Below are 12,600 nucleotides of genomic sequence, written 5' to 3'. Positions count from 1 at the left end.
AAGAAAGGGAACAGGCATTCATTTTCACCCTCGGGTCCCTGGAGAATCGTCACCGCATTGAAGCCGACGATGAAGCCGACGATATAGAAAGAAGTGGGAGAGAAGAGTGGAAACCCACTGCAGCCACAGTACTCCTGCTGCTGCAGAATTTTCTGCTTTTTCCTCTGTATTTTATAGTAAAAATTTCTGCTTCTCATCAATAATTGCCAGAGATTGCAAATTGGTAACTGCAGGCCTTCCCTTCTGGTACTCAGGAATTCTTCAGTTCTTGTATTTGTCACCAATTTGCATTATCTGTCTGACAACTTTGTATCAGGAGCCCTTCTGAATAGCTTTTTATCAGGTCTCTTACCATATCAAAGGAGAGAGGTCGGATGCTGGAAGTAACTGGATATCTTTTGAAAAGAGTACAGACAGAGCAAAGGGTGCCAACATTTTGCTGATTCAAGAGAAAATTTTTTTTCAATTCCACAACACGGGTAAAAAGTTATTTTACATTCTCAGCAAACACAAGCCAGACATGGCAGATGTTTGGTTGAATGAAGATGAAGACTTTGCACATGGTGCAATCGTTGTGAAAAAAATTTAAATTGTGTCAAATCTATTGTGGAGTTGAAAAAGTGAAAAAAAAACCCAAAACAAACCCCAGAATTATTGAGAGTAGGGATATCACGACCCCTTTAGGAGGCTTCTGTTTCTAATTACACCTCTAATTTTTTTGCACTGTTCATGTCAGTTTGCATAAGCTTACATTTTCACAACTCAGCCAAAATTCTTCTCCAAGCAGCACTTCTCAGTTGCACAGTATCCAAGCCAGAATTTCTGTAATGTCCCTTTATGTTCACACTCATCACAATGAAACAATGTACTGAAGGATCACAAAGTTTATTCTCCTGCAGCATCTCGGCTCCAAAGTGAAGATCCTGTGGTGGAAACATGGGAGGATTTTAGATTAGAAGAGTGCAAAAACAGAGACCATGGCACTGTGGTTTGACATTCCATTACACACTGTCAGGTGACAGAGGTTCCTGCCATGGAGATATCTGCCTGATACCCTGCTCAGGGATGCTTCAGCCCCACAACTCCTTGGAGACCAACCCAGGGCAAGCTGTGAGGCAGCAAGGTAAGCAAAGCTTGCTGTCATTATACTTTCCCATCTGAAAGAGTTGTTAGGAGACAGACAGACTTCTGCCAACTTACTCTATGGCCTAGTATTTTGTTATCCCTTCTCTGTTAATCCTCATTAAAAAAAAAAAAAAAAAAAAAAAATAGCAAGGGAAGAGTGGTAAGAGTGGTGAGCCCAGCCTGCCCTGCATGCACCTGAAACCTTTGGACCCCAAGCACTACACTGCAAAGAGAAAGACAGACCTGTTTAGTCTCCTATCTCTTTCTACTTTGTGATCCTGCTGAAATGGCAATTTGAAGAAGGGACTCTCTTGGATATTCACAGTGACAGACGAGTGGCCTGTTTTGAACTCTTGGGACCAATGTACACTTTTAAAATTTGTTTGCTTTGAATGCCTGGTTTATAAAACTCAGCAGGATGGTGGAGTTTTAAGTATAGGCTGAAGAAGAAAGCAATAGATGAGGAAGCTACTTCTGTGTTTAGTGAGCCTTTATTCATATGTGCAGGGTGGCCAGCTCTATGTGGTACCTGCCCACATTGACTGGAGGCTGCAAATGACAGGGCTAGAGACTGAAGGAGAGCTTTCCAGGCTTGAAATGCCTGCTGTCATCCTGCATCTAGCAGCAGTCTGCTTTGCTCCCTTGAAGAACTTTCAGGCTTTCCATTTCAGCATTTGCCCAGACCTTGAACATTAGAAGACAGTATTTCTAATGGACGTTTTGATAAAGGCATACTTAACAGAAGAGCTCTTTGATTTGAATAATCATACCAAAGACAATTGTCCTGATTAGGATGAAGAGTATTGTCTTACAGAGGCCTTTTCATCTGAGGCTTTCTGTTTTACTTACTTTCACAAATTCACCTTCTTGTCATACAGCATCTTCAGGTCCCATTCTTGTTATTCTATATTTGCTGACAGAGTCTGGGCTCTTCATTTCAGCATCGCTCTTCAGAAATGTAATTGACTTCAAGTACTACTCTATCCTTCAGGTCATTTAATTGTAGCAAATTGAGCTCTTCTGAAGGTGACAGCTCTGCAAATTCAGAGTTCTGACCAGTTCAGAAAAATGGCTTTCAAATGTAACTTCCCCTGGCATTATAAAACCTTCTGTTAAAACTTTTTCCATTTTCCAGACTATCATTTTGTTTCTGAACATAGATTTCTTACCTTTTTGTTCCAGCAACAATTTTCAGCTACCCATTTTTTCCCCTCACCTTGCCTCATCTTACAAACTGCTCCACTGAATTTCCGACAACCATTATAAAAACTTTTTTGCCTTCCTCCCCTGTTAAGCCTGTACAGTGGTATGGCCTTTTCTAATTCCTCTTCCACAGCTTCCAGCATTACCTGGGGAGATGCAATAACCCTTCCCCTCTGGAGCCTGCCTCTTTTCTTGCTCAGGGCAGCATCAAACTCAGCCCTTCATCCAGTGAGGTGGCATAGAGGAAAGCCCCACGTTTCACCCAATAGAAATCAGCCACCAGAAAACACAAAAGAGCTCACAGCTATGGCAGCAGTTGGAAGTTTATGGATCCCAGAAGAGCAGCAGCTAGCATCTTGAAACGCATATACATATGAGGTAATAACAAGCAACAGCAGGGTAGCAAGAAGAAAAGTTTCTATTGTTGTATTGTTCCTTCCCCATCCCTTACTACGGTTGATTTTTAAGTTTGCTTTCCCATTTTCATTCTTCCCAATATTTACTGGCATATTTATATACTTGGGTTTGTTGAGTTTTCTTTGGTGTTTGCAGTTAGATGGCTAATAGCAAGAGGCATACATTCATGTGAATATCACAATCAGCAAATGAGTCTTCATTAAACCTGACATCAATTTACATGCAACTTTACGTGCAAGATCTCAGGTATACATCAGGATGGTCTTGGGGAATTGAGGCCCAGACAAAATGTTTTAAAATGCTGCTGCCATTCAGCTGTGGTTGAATTAGGAAACTTCCCAGTACAGATGAGGAGCCAAATTACAAATTCTTTTTTAAAGGAACATCATCCTCAATTCTGTTATCCTAAGTCACACTCCAGACTGCTTTTTATACTACCAACCCCTGACATGTTGTGTAACTTTCCCTCTTCAACTTTGCCTTTAAAGTTTCCTACCTCAGTTGGGATCCCACCCCCAGTGCATGGTTAAAAAAATATACATTTGACTTTATACCTCAAAACAAAAGTTGCAAACTTCTTTGTCTTTCAGCCAAGAATACTACTAATAACAGAAGCAGTGCATCTTAAAGGGTTGCTGAAGCTAATGTGTTTCAAAAGCCCTTATAAAAAAAAAATAAAAATCAAAGCACAGCACTACTAAACAATTAGCAAAGGTGTTAAGTCAACTTGCTAGGCAATCTTCATGATCAGACATAGCTGACATGGGATGAAACAGAAAGAACACTAATTAGTAATTAAATAGGGCTGTGGGGATTCAAAATCTGGGGGGACCCTCTGTAGCAGAGTAGGGGAGAACTAATCTTTTCATTACAGAACCTGGTGTTTATTCAGGCAACTGAACCCAAGCTGCACAGGAACAATATAAAAGAATCAAGGAGCATCAGAGTCTGGTCTCTGCTGTATTTCTGTGTATTTTTAAATTTGAAATTAATAATGGATGATGCCATTCTATAAAAATACATACCAAGCTGTAGTGAATACCAGAAGACTGACCAGCTCAGTAACAGTAGCTCCAGCTTCTTGTGCTATTTATCATAGATGCTGAGCACAGCCAACTCCTGTTGATGCCTTATGAATTTCTATGTGCTTGGCATAATTTAAAGAGAAAAAAAGTGGAATAACTCATATCGTCTTGTTTAATCAAAACTCCTAGGACAATACAAACACACGATTTTGTAAAAATAAAATAAAAGCTATACAAACAAAAACCAGCAATTTTTGTGTCCCTTTTGCTGCAGTCTCTGGGCTAGAGTAGTCAAGAGGTACAGCAGATGCAGGAGTGAAAATGTAGAAAGGTAGAGTAATATTTTGGAGGGAGCAAAAATCAGACTGGGTGTTCCCTGCTTTTTCATTGTCACATAAAAATACCAGCTTTGCAGGCCTGGTAGATGTATGTGTTGAATGCAGTGGGTAACAGGGCACACAGCTTTTCTGGAATGGACTGCATGGCAACAATGGAGATAATAGCACTACTATGGTCTCCAGCCTCTTTAAGAATATCAAGAAAAACCTATTCGTTTCAGGGGAGATACACCCAGTTCAGGTTGTGGTAGCCCAATATCAAAGTAACCTGACCATTTCAGTAATTATCTGCAGCATATGAATCAAGGTGATTCTCTCTCTTTTGCTATATTCTTCATAGTTCCTCCAACCTGGCATGTGAACTATGTTGTAACACAACATCTGAAGGAAAACCATGCACCCCCACTTGCTTAAATGGATAATATTTACTCAAAAGCACACACTTTCTGAGATGCATGCATTCATGAATTCATGATTCACATTAGAGGTTAATATAAAACAATATTATTTGTGGTTTTTATTGGAACCTGGTACTCTTAATTCTAGACAACAGCACCATTCACAAGGGAATAAGAGCTTGTGGGCATATGAATAGGGAGTGTTGTACAGTTACAGAAACACCTGTGCTGAATAACCTTGTGTTCATCTCTTAGGAAAATATGCATGCTCAACAGCCCTGAAATTTCTCATGTGTATATTAAGCTGCAGTATAAAAAGCACAGTGTGATAACACAGGCTAAAAAAAAAAAGTTCTTCAAGGGCACATATATAAAACCTGTGGTTTTGCTTCAGTTTTTCCCCCCCCCCCCTCTGGTTTTACTTCTTTTTTTTTTTTTTTCCCTTCTAAACACTGCCTGCAGTCTTAAGGCACATATAATTTCTCAGAACATAAAGAGACATCCCTCTACATAAAGAAACATTGTTTTTCATCATAACAAGCACAGAATCACAATCTGACAGAAAGATGGTGATCCTTATTCATTTTCAGCAACTGAGGGTTTAGTCTCCTTGTGGGGGTATTTGATGAAAGCATGTCCAAAGCATGCCAGAACCATGGGGATTCTGATATTGCCTCTTTGGATAAAAGAGGTGTTTCTTCATCTCCCAATTTTTCAGTCTCCTGCATTTGTGAGCTTCAGGAAAACTACCTGCCAGAATGAGTAATTCTGCAGAGAGGTTGGTGGCAACCCCCAAGGCAAAAGACATTTGATTAGGGATGTGACATCTTTCAGACACTCATGTATCATTATACAGACACAGATATTTCAGGCTCAAGTGATGCTTAGCACTAGCAATTAGCTCAGAGTGTGCTCACATACATTCAAGAATGCACACAAAGACTGGGTTGCAGGTTTCTCTGTAAGAGTGCAGACACAGCTTGGTTGGTTGCCAAATTAAAGCAAGACAGAGCATCCTTCACGGGTCACTGTTTGGCCTAGAGTATGTTATAAATCTCTTACTGGTTACAAGTTGTTCTGTTTAAGGAGAGGAGATTGCTGTAGAGATGATAATTTATAAAGGCAGGGCTTCTGATCCTATAACTAGTGACCTGTGTCTGTCCTGTTTCAGCCACAGAATGACACTCCCCAAAAGTCTACAGAAAGTGTAGATGGACATTTGCTGTCATGCTTCTACTACAAATCAGTTTAACAAACCACAGTCATCTGCATTCACTCCTTTTTTGCCCCTCCTCCTCCTCCAAGATGTCTCTTGAAAGTCGGTCTTCTGTCTAATTTATAGAAGGGAATTTAAGGAGACTTTGGTTTTGGATAAAATTAAAACAAATGATGTCAGAAAGCAGTAACTGTATAGTCCTTAGCACAGGGCTGGACAAGTTAGAGAGCAAAAATATCAGATCAATAATTCCTCAGAACTAGCATGGCAGAATACAATTTCTTGAAGAAGTATGCAGAGGTTTCCAAGCAGGCACAATGCAGGACTTAACGCAGGGGAAAGGGCAGAAAATTAGTATTTTTCAGCCCACGTCTTCAATATGAATGAATTTGGAGTGTTGTGGTGTAAGCACCAGATCTGGAGTAAGAAACAGTGTTTGAGGGGCATGGCCAATACTGATGACAGCTCCAATGCCTAATATCAAGAGTGAGTTTCTTCTGTGTTCTGGAGTGTGAGAGTAAGGCAAAGGATCCTGTGGTTGTAAACCTGTCCCTGCTAAGCTGGTTGGTGGGAAAGAAGTTTTCCTGATTTATAATGTGGAGCAGGTCACTTGGTCTATATCTACCTGCCTCAGTTTCTCTAACTCTAAATGTCGTTGCTGTCTACCCTGCAAGATTTTATAAAGAAGTTTTTCAATTATTGAAGGCTGCACTGATATTAGGGTTTCATTGCCATGTTGTAGATCATGGGCATTTATGATGCTACCAAGCTAACTGGAAATTTGTTCCTGGATTCTAGGGGTTCCTGCTGGAGAAACACTTTGATGTAAACATGTTAAAAATACAAAAATATGTCTCTTGAATCAATCTTTTTTTTTCTTTCTCCCTGCTATGTTGCAACATGCTGTCAATTAACATATGTTTACCTCACCATATGCCTGACAGACACCTAAAAGACAAGAATGCTTATCAGGTCGTCTCCTGGTGCATGATGGAGACAATGAAGGTAGCAGGACACCCAAAAAGACTAAAAGATAAGGATGACTCATCTCCGGGAAGTCGGGAAATCTGTATGTATCAGGGACTTATGCAAAAACGGGACCCCTTTTCTTTTCCTGTATAAAAATCGCCCAAAAAGAACCGAAAAGCCAGTCAGCAGCTCAGAGGAGCCAGCAGCTCAGAAGGACACGTGGAAGCCAGCTCCTGTGACTACAAACTCCAGCCAGCTCGGCGCAAAAAGGCGGGAAGCAGCTCTGAAGGCCCAAGCGGAAAGCGGCGAGGCGGCTTTCTTCTAGACCCCCCCTCTCTCGGCACTTCGGCTTCAGCTACGGGACAGAGAAGCGGCAGGAGCGACAGACCCTACGCACCCGACCACAGCCAGAGGCCAGGGCCGGCGGACGGTGATAACATCTTAATTACCCTCCTTCTTTTCTCTTCTTAACGACTCTTCTCTCCAAAGTAACTAATTGTATAAATCCTAAATAAATCCTTTTAACTTGTTTAAATCATAAAGCCTGGTTATTTTTGTAAACTCACGCGTCGTCTATGAGTAGTGGCTGAAATTTCCTCACAAACAAAATATAAATAATAACTCGGATCGTAACACACTTCCACTAATTTTAGAAAACAAGTTGTACACAGAGAGCTTGTGTTCTTCCTATACAGCTTTGGGTAGCCTGTGCTAACCCTTATCCACAATTTTTCAGGACCACAGACTAAAATTCAGTGGCAATTAAGAGTTGAACAAAGTTTAAAAAGCTACCTGTATCAATATTAGACACTGTTAGAAATTATTCTGAAAATAATCAGTGTCCTGAAGCAAAATCTCAAGCTGAAAATAGAGTAGGTCCTATGATCAAGTTATTTGGACAGAAGTTAGGTCCTTATTTAATATGAACTTTATGAACTCCCATGCTGTCCAAAACCAAATCTTCTAGATAGATATCACCTTCTACAGGGAATTAGGAGAGAACTGCTATTTAGATTTTCACTTTTCAATGGGCAGAGACTGGGGGAACACTTGACTAACTCATCTACTATCCCAGCAGTTTGGTCTGCCCATACAAAAAGTATACCCTGTAAAAACATTTTTTCCCCTTCTCTCCCACAGTGTAAGTCAAATACACTGCTTTTATGAGGAATAGAAAGGCAACGTATTGCTGAGATAAGAGGAAATCTGTAATGGCTTTGCACTTACAGAAAACTAAGGGGAGGACAGCACAAATTATTTGGCAGTTTTCTACCCTCACTTCCATTAAAAAAAAGATAGTAGGAGGAGAAATCTGAAGTGTAGGCACAAATAACCAATCCATGTTCCCTTCAGAAACTAGGGGCAGGTAGGATTTTTTTGTGTGGAAGATTTAAAAGAGAAAAAATTATGTCTTATTTTGTTCTAACAAGCAATTTCTTTACTTTGGTACATTAGATATCAGGGTCTGAAAGATGCTTGCAGAAAAAGTGAAGAAAAAAGAATCCGATCACATAATTTCCTCAGCTGGACTTTTGATCTTGCTTAAACTTCCATCTCAAACTCAGTGCTACTAATCAGTTTTACACATGCATCTGCAGATGTCTGTGTGTACCCCACATCTGTGTGCCAATCTTTCCCATGTCCTGTGCCCAAATGGATTCTAGTGCCACTCTCTTTATTTGGTGTATGGAGTAGCACCAGAGTTACCTCTTGCTCTCATGCACCCTGCTGGTAAACATGTACTCAGTTCCATTTTGCTTTGTCCCACCATTTGGATTTTTAAGCGTTGTTTTTTGGGTTTGTATTTATTACTAAGTGGCTTGGTAATTAAATCTGAATCTCTCTTATGCATGCATTTCTAAGACTTTTATTCTCATCCACCCACTAGGTAAGATAACACCAAACTTCCACTTTTGCTGAAAAACCTCCTAATAAATTCTGCAGGAAAAGTCTCATATCACACTTCCTTTTAGAAGAGACATCCTAGTCAAGAAGTAATAACTGCAGCCTTCATGGTACAGCTCTGCTCTCTGAACCAATAACTCACACCACAGCTCTTTAAGAGATACACTCTTGATGACATTCATCTGCATGCCACTGATTGATGAATACAGCTACAGTTCACTCAGACAGAGTTCTTGAAGGCAGAGGTATGATGCTAAGAAATTAACATCTTATTACTTGTCCAGTGCAGTGTTCTCATACTAAAATTTAGGATTACATCTGAGTCTGAAAGTTTGCTGTTTGTTCTAGCTGTATCTATTGGAAACAAATACTAACTCTCAGGCAGATCTTACGTTTTGAAAACTTGGCACTTCTGCCTCATGGTGCTTACATATGATAAACTAAATTAATTTTGGGTCTGCTAGCTGTAATTAAAACTATGTTCTTTTGCACAGTTACAAAGAAGCCCAATAGAAATTAAGAACACTTGGGAAAATATATTTACTAGGGCTTTTGTCATTGTTTTTTTACTGAAAGACTTGTATACGAACTTGTCAGGGAAGTTCATATTGTTAATGAGCATAATACAAAAAAAACTTGATTCTCTTGTCTTCCAAAATCTTGGTAAATCTATTGATGTGTACCTTTTAAATTTGCAAGGAGATGTGTCCTTTGAAAAGAGAGACAAATGAAATTTTCAAAAAAAGCAAAAATCTGAAGCTTGTTGAAGGATGATATAGTGAAAATTGATTTTAAGGTTATTTTCCAGATTAGCCTTATTTAAGAAATGTGAATTTTTTGTAATAAAAAATGTAGCAGTGAAACAAAAAGAAAACTGTGAGGAAACCAAGTATAATGTTTCTAGTTTCCTCCATGCAGCTTAGGACATATTTTGACACTGATGGATGGGTATTTATAGCCATTCCCAAAACTTCCAGCACTTTAGTTTGTCAAATAATAAAATGCTCCATGTCCTGATTGTTGAACTTTAATGGAGGGTATATATTTTCTGTTGTTTATATGTGTTGCAATTATCTGACAGCTTAAAATCGCCCAAGGCACTGCCAAGTTAAGCCCAAAACCTTTCTTCTCCCATGAGTCAAAAGGAGTGAATGTCCACAGAACCCACAGCATACATTCAAGCGTTCCCACAAGTGACCTGACAAAGTGGGTCTGCTTTGAGTCCCTGTGGCACTTACAGCTTGGGACCTCAACTCCAGAACTGATTTATAGTGCTGTACAGCAATCAGGGCTATCAAAAGGAAGCAGCCTACTTTTTCCTATTTAATTGCCACTCTCTTCTAAAGTGGTGTCTCATGCAGAACTTCAGGTGTGACAAAATAAAGCTTGCCAACTGTATTAAATAGAGGACATAACCTCACTGAAACTTTTCTTTTTTTTGTGGAGGAGGGAGTTGAAAATATTCCTTACCGAATGATGAAACTGTATGGCCAGGCTTACAAAACATTCTGATTAAGGAAAAAATGCTGGTTCATTTCCATTATCTGTCAGGATTGTTATTTCCAGAGAATGGTTTATGACACAGCTGGCACCAATACTCACAACCATATACAACACATCAGCACAATGGCTGTATCATTTTGACTGGCCCTTGCTTGAGTTATTGTAATGCTGTCTGGCACTATCTTGTTATAGGAGGCTTGTGTCAGCATTTCTGCTTCTGCAAGAACCCATTTGTTTAGGGGATTATAATAACTCAGCCATAAATATTATTCTGGGGTTGAATTATTATTATCAAAGGTAGTACCAACAGTATCTTACATTTATATATCGTGTCTCTTAACCATAGGAATCCCCAGGCACTTCAATGTATGCACAGAGAGTATCATAACTTTACCAATCCCACTGTGTAGGTACTTTTCAGGATAAAGCAAAACAGTGACTGAACTAAACGCAGAAATTTTTCATGGGGAAGGAAGCATGTCTAACACTTTCTTATGACCAAGAAGCCAAGTGCATTTATCTGTATGCCCATGTCTCCTAAGTATACAGTGAGATCAAGATCACACACAATTAATTCCTAATCATGAATGCTTCTTAATTTCAACTTTTATGTTAATGTATAAAAATTATATAGTATGCAATGCACTGAGGTTTATGTGTTTAATGAAACATTTATTCCCAACAATTACCATTTTATGGATAGGTGAAAATTAAATTGCTTGGAATTAAACAAGAAATACTCATTTGCCTGCTGAAATGGATAGTCAGAGGAGAAACCAAGTGGAAATATAGGAGACCTGTGATACGGGTTTAAACCTGTCTGTCTAATGGAGCAGAAGTATGAAGTATCACAGAAATACCTATTCTTCTGCTGTGAACTCTCTTTAGGGAGCCAAGTCAGATAGCCCTGATATGTAAACCACTATTAGACTTATTCCATTAATATAGATTTAGTCATTTCTACAAATTCCTAAATGAGTGAAAGTTTCCCCCTGAAAACTGTCTGCCTGGAAAATCTGCAGTCCACTGAATGAAAGGGACAATATTTAGCAGCCATAGACATGTAAACGTTGGTAAGCTGAGAACACCAGTCTGGCAAGATCATTGCATTCACTTCAGTCTATTAGAGAATAAAATGTGAGGAGCTTTTCTAACACATTTCTAACACAAAGATGAGCAATAGTATCTGTTTTAAAAGTGCCTAGAGAAAACAAAATGACTTTGGAAACTGCTGTCACTTGATCTGCAACACATTGAATCACAGCCTCTGATGAGGATGTGACCTCATAAGACCACAGAATAACTCATGAAGGTTTTCTCTGACAACTCAGAAGCTGCATGAACCTCTACTGGAGTGGCAGACTATACCCAAAGTGGCATAGCAAACACTTCATCCAACTTTGGGATCCAAGACAGGCACCCCATGTATACAGGATCCTTGAGACAGCTATCTTGTTCCTGAATACCCCCACAATACCCCACAATAAGGAAGATGTACAGGTACAGACTTAAAACGTTCAGACTTATCTCAAGTGATATCCATTATGGAGATTGAAACAGAAACTGAATGATCAAACAACTTTTAATTTACCACAAAAGGAAGATGACTGGGCTAAAACCTTCCTTTTCACTATTAAAATAATGAGATTTAGGAGATATAGTTGATATCCATCTATAGTCTAACTTGACTCCTTGGTGCTAAAAGTCTCTGGGCAAAGAGTCATGACTTAAGACAGTCAAGCTATCAATTTAGATAACCATAATGACTCTTTCTGGTCTTGAGCTGTCCTCTTTAATTTTAAAAGCATACAGACTTTCTGACTGCAGCACTCAGCTATGCAACATTTGATGAGCATGCACACTTTTTTAGTGGCAAGCTAGTTAATGTTTGAACACATTGTTAATGTGAGTTTCAAATCATTCCCTGGTCCAAAAGGTTGTGTGGTATCAAATTCAAGTTTAAATAATTCTTAGCAGAATAATAGTATGAAAGAAGGGAAGCAAAGACACTTGATAGTGCAGCTGTTGCATTCCCATGTCAAGCTTATACTGGCTTGACAGAATTTTCTGAACACATGATAGCTAAAAAAAAAGTTAACACCTTCAGAAGCTCTTAAATGGAGTGACAAAGTCATGACCTTTAGCTAGATGAAGAGACTCATATTTGCTAAAGAAGAAATACTTTTATACAGCCGTTTGCTTATTGGTATCATCTCTGCCTGAGATGATATTTCCTGGCTTTGAATTTTTTTTTAAACCATAGTCAGAATGGCTTCAGTTTAAAAACACTTATAATAATGAGTATTTCAAGCATGCTGAGGACAGTGTTCTATTCCTGTTATGAACAGCTGGTGGTCCTTATATCTTGGCTAATTGTCCCTACCCTTAGAAATGTCCATGCAACTAGCTAGTACAACTTTGTTAAATCTCTGTAAGGAACAATTGTCATCTATTATCTATTATGCCAGCTATCCCCTTATCCCTCTGCTACCCCCTGTCTG

At 39.2% G+C, this 12,600-nt stretch overlaps 1 long non-coding RNA gene across 2 annotated transcripts in view; it reads left to right on the top strand.

Annotated features, from left to right (window-relative positions):
* Positions 1–12,600, top strand: part of LOC139789966 (uncharacterized) — a 56,775-nt gene that overhangs the window by 21,641 nt on the left and 22,534 nt on the right. The window lies entirely within an intron of this gene.

This window comes from Heliangelus exortis, chromosome Z, assembly GCF_036169615.1.
Source record: "Heliangelus exortis chromosome Z, bHelExo1.hap1, whole genome shotgun sequence".
NCBI lineage: Eukaryota > Metazoa > Chordata > Aves > Apodiformes > Trochilidae > Heliangelus > Heliangelus exortis.
This window is presented reverse-complemented; position numbering and strand designations above follow the sequence as displayed.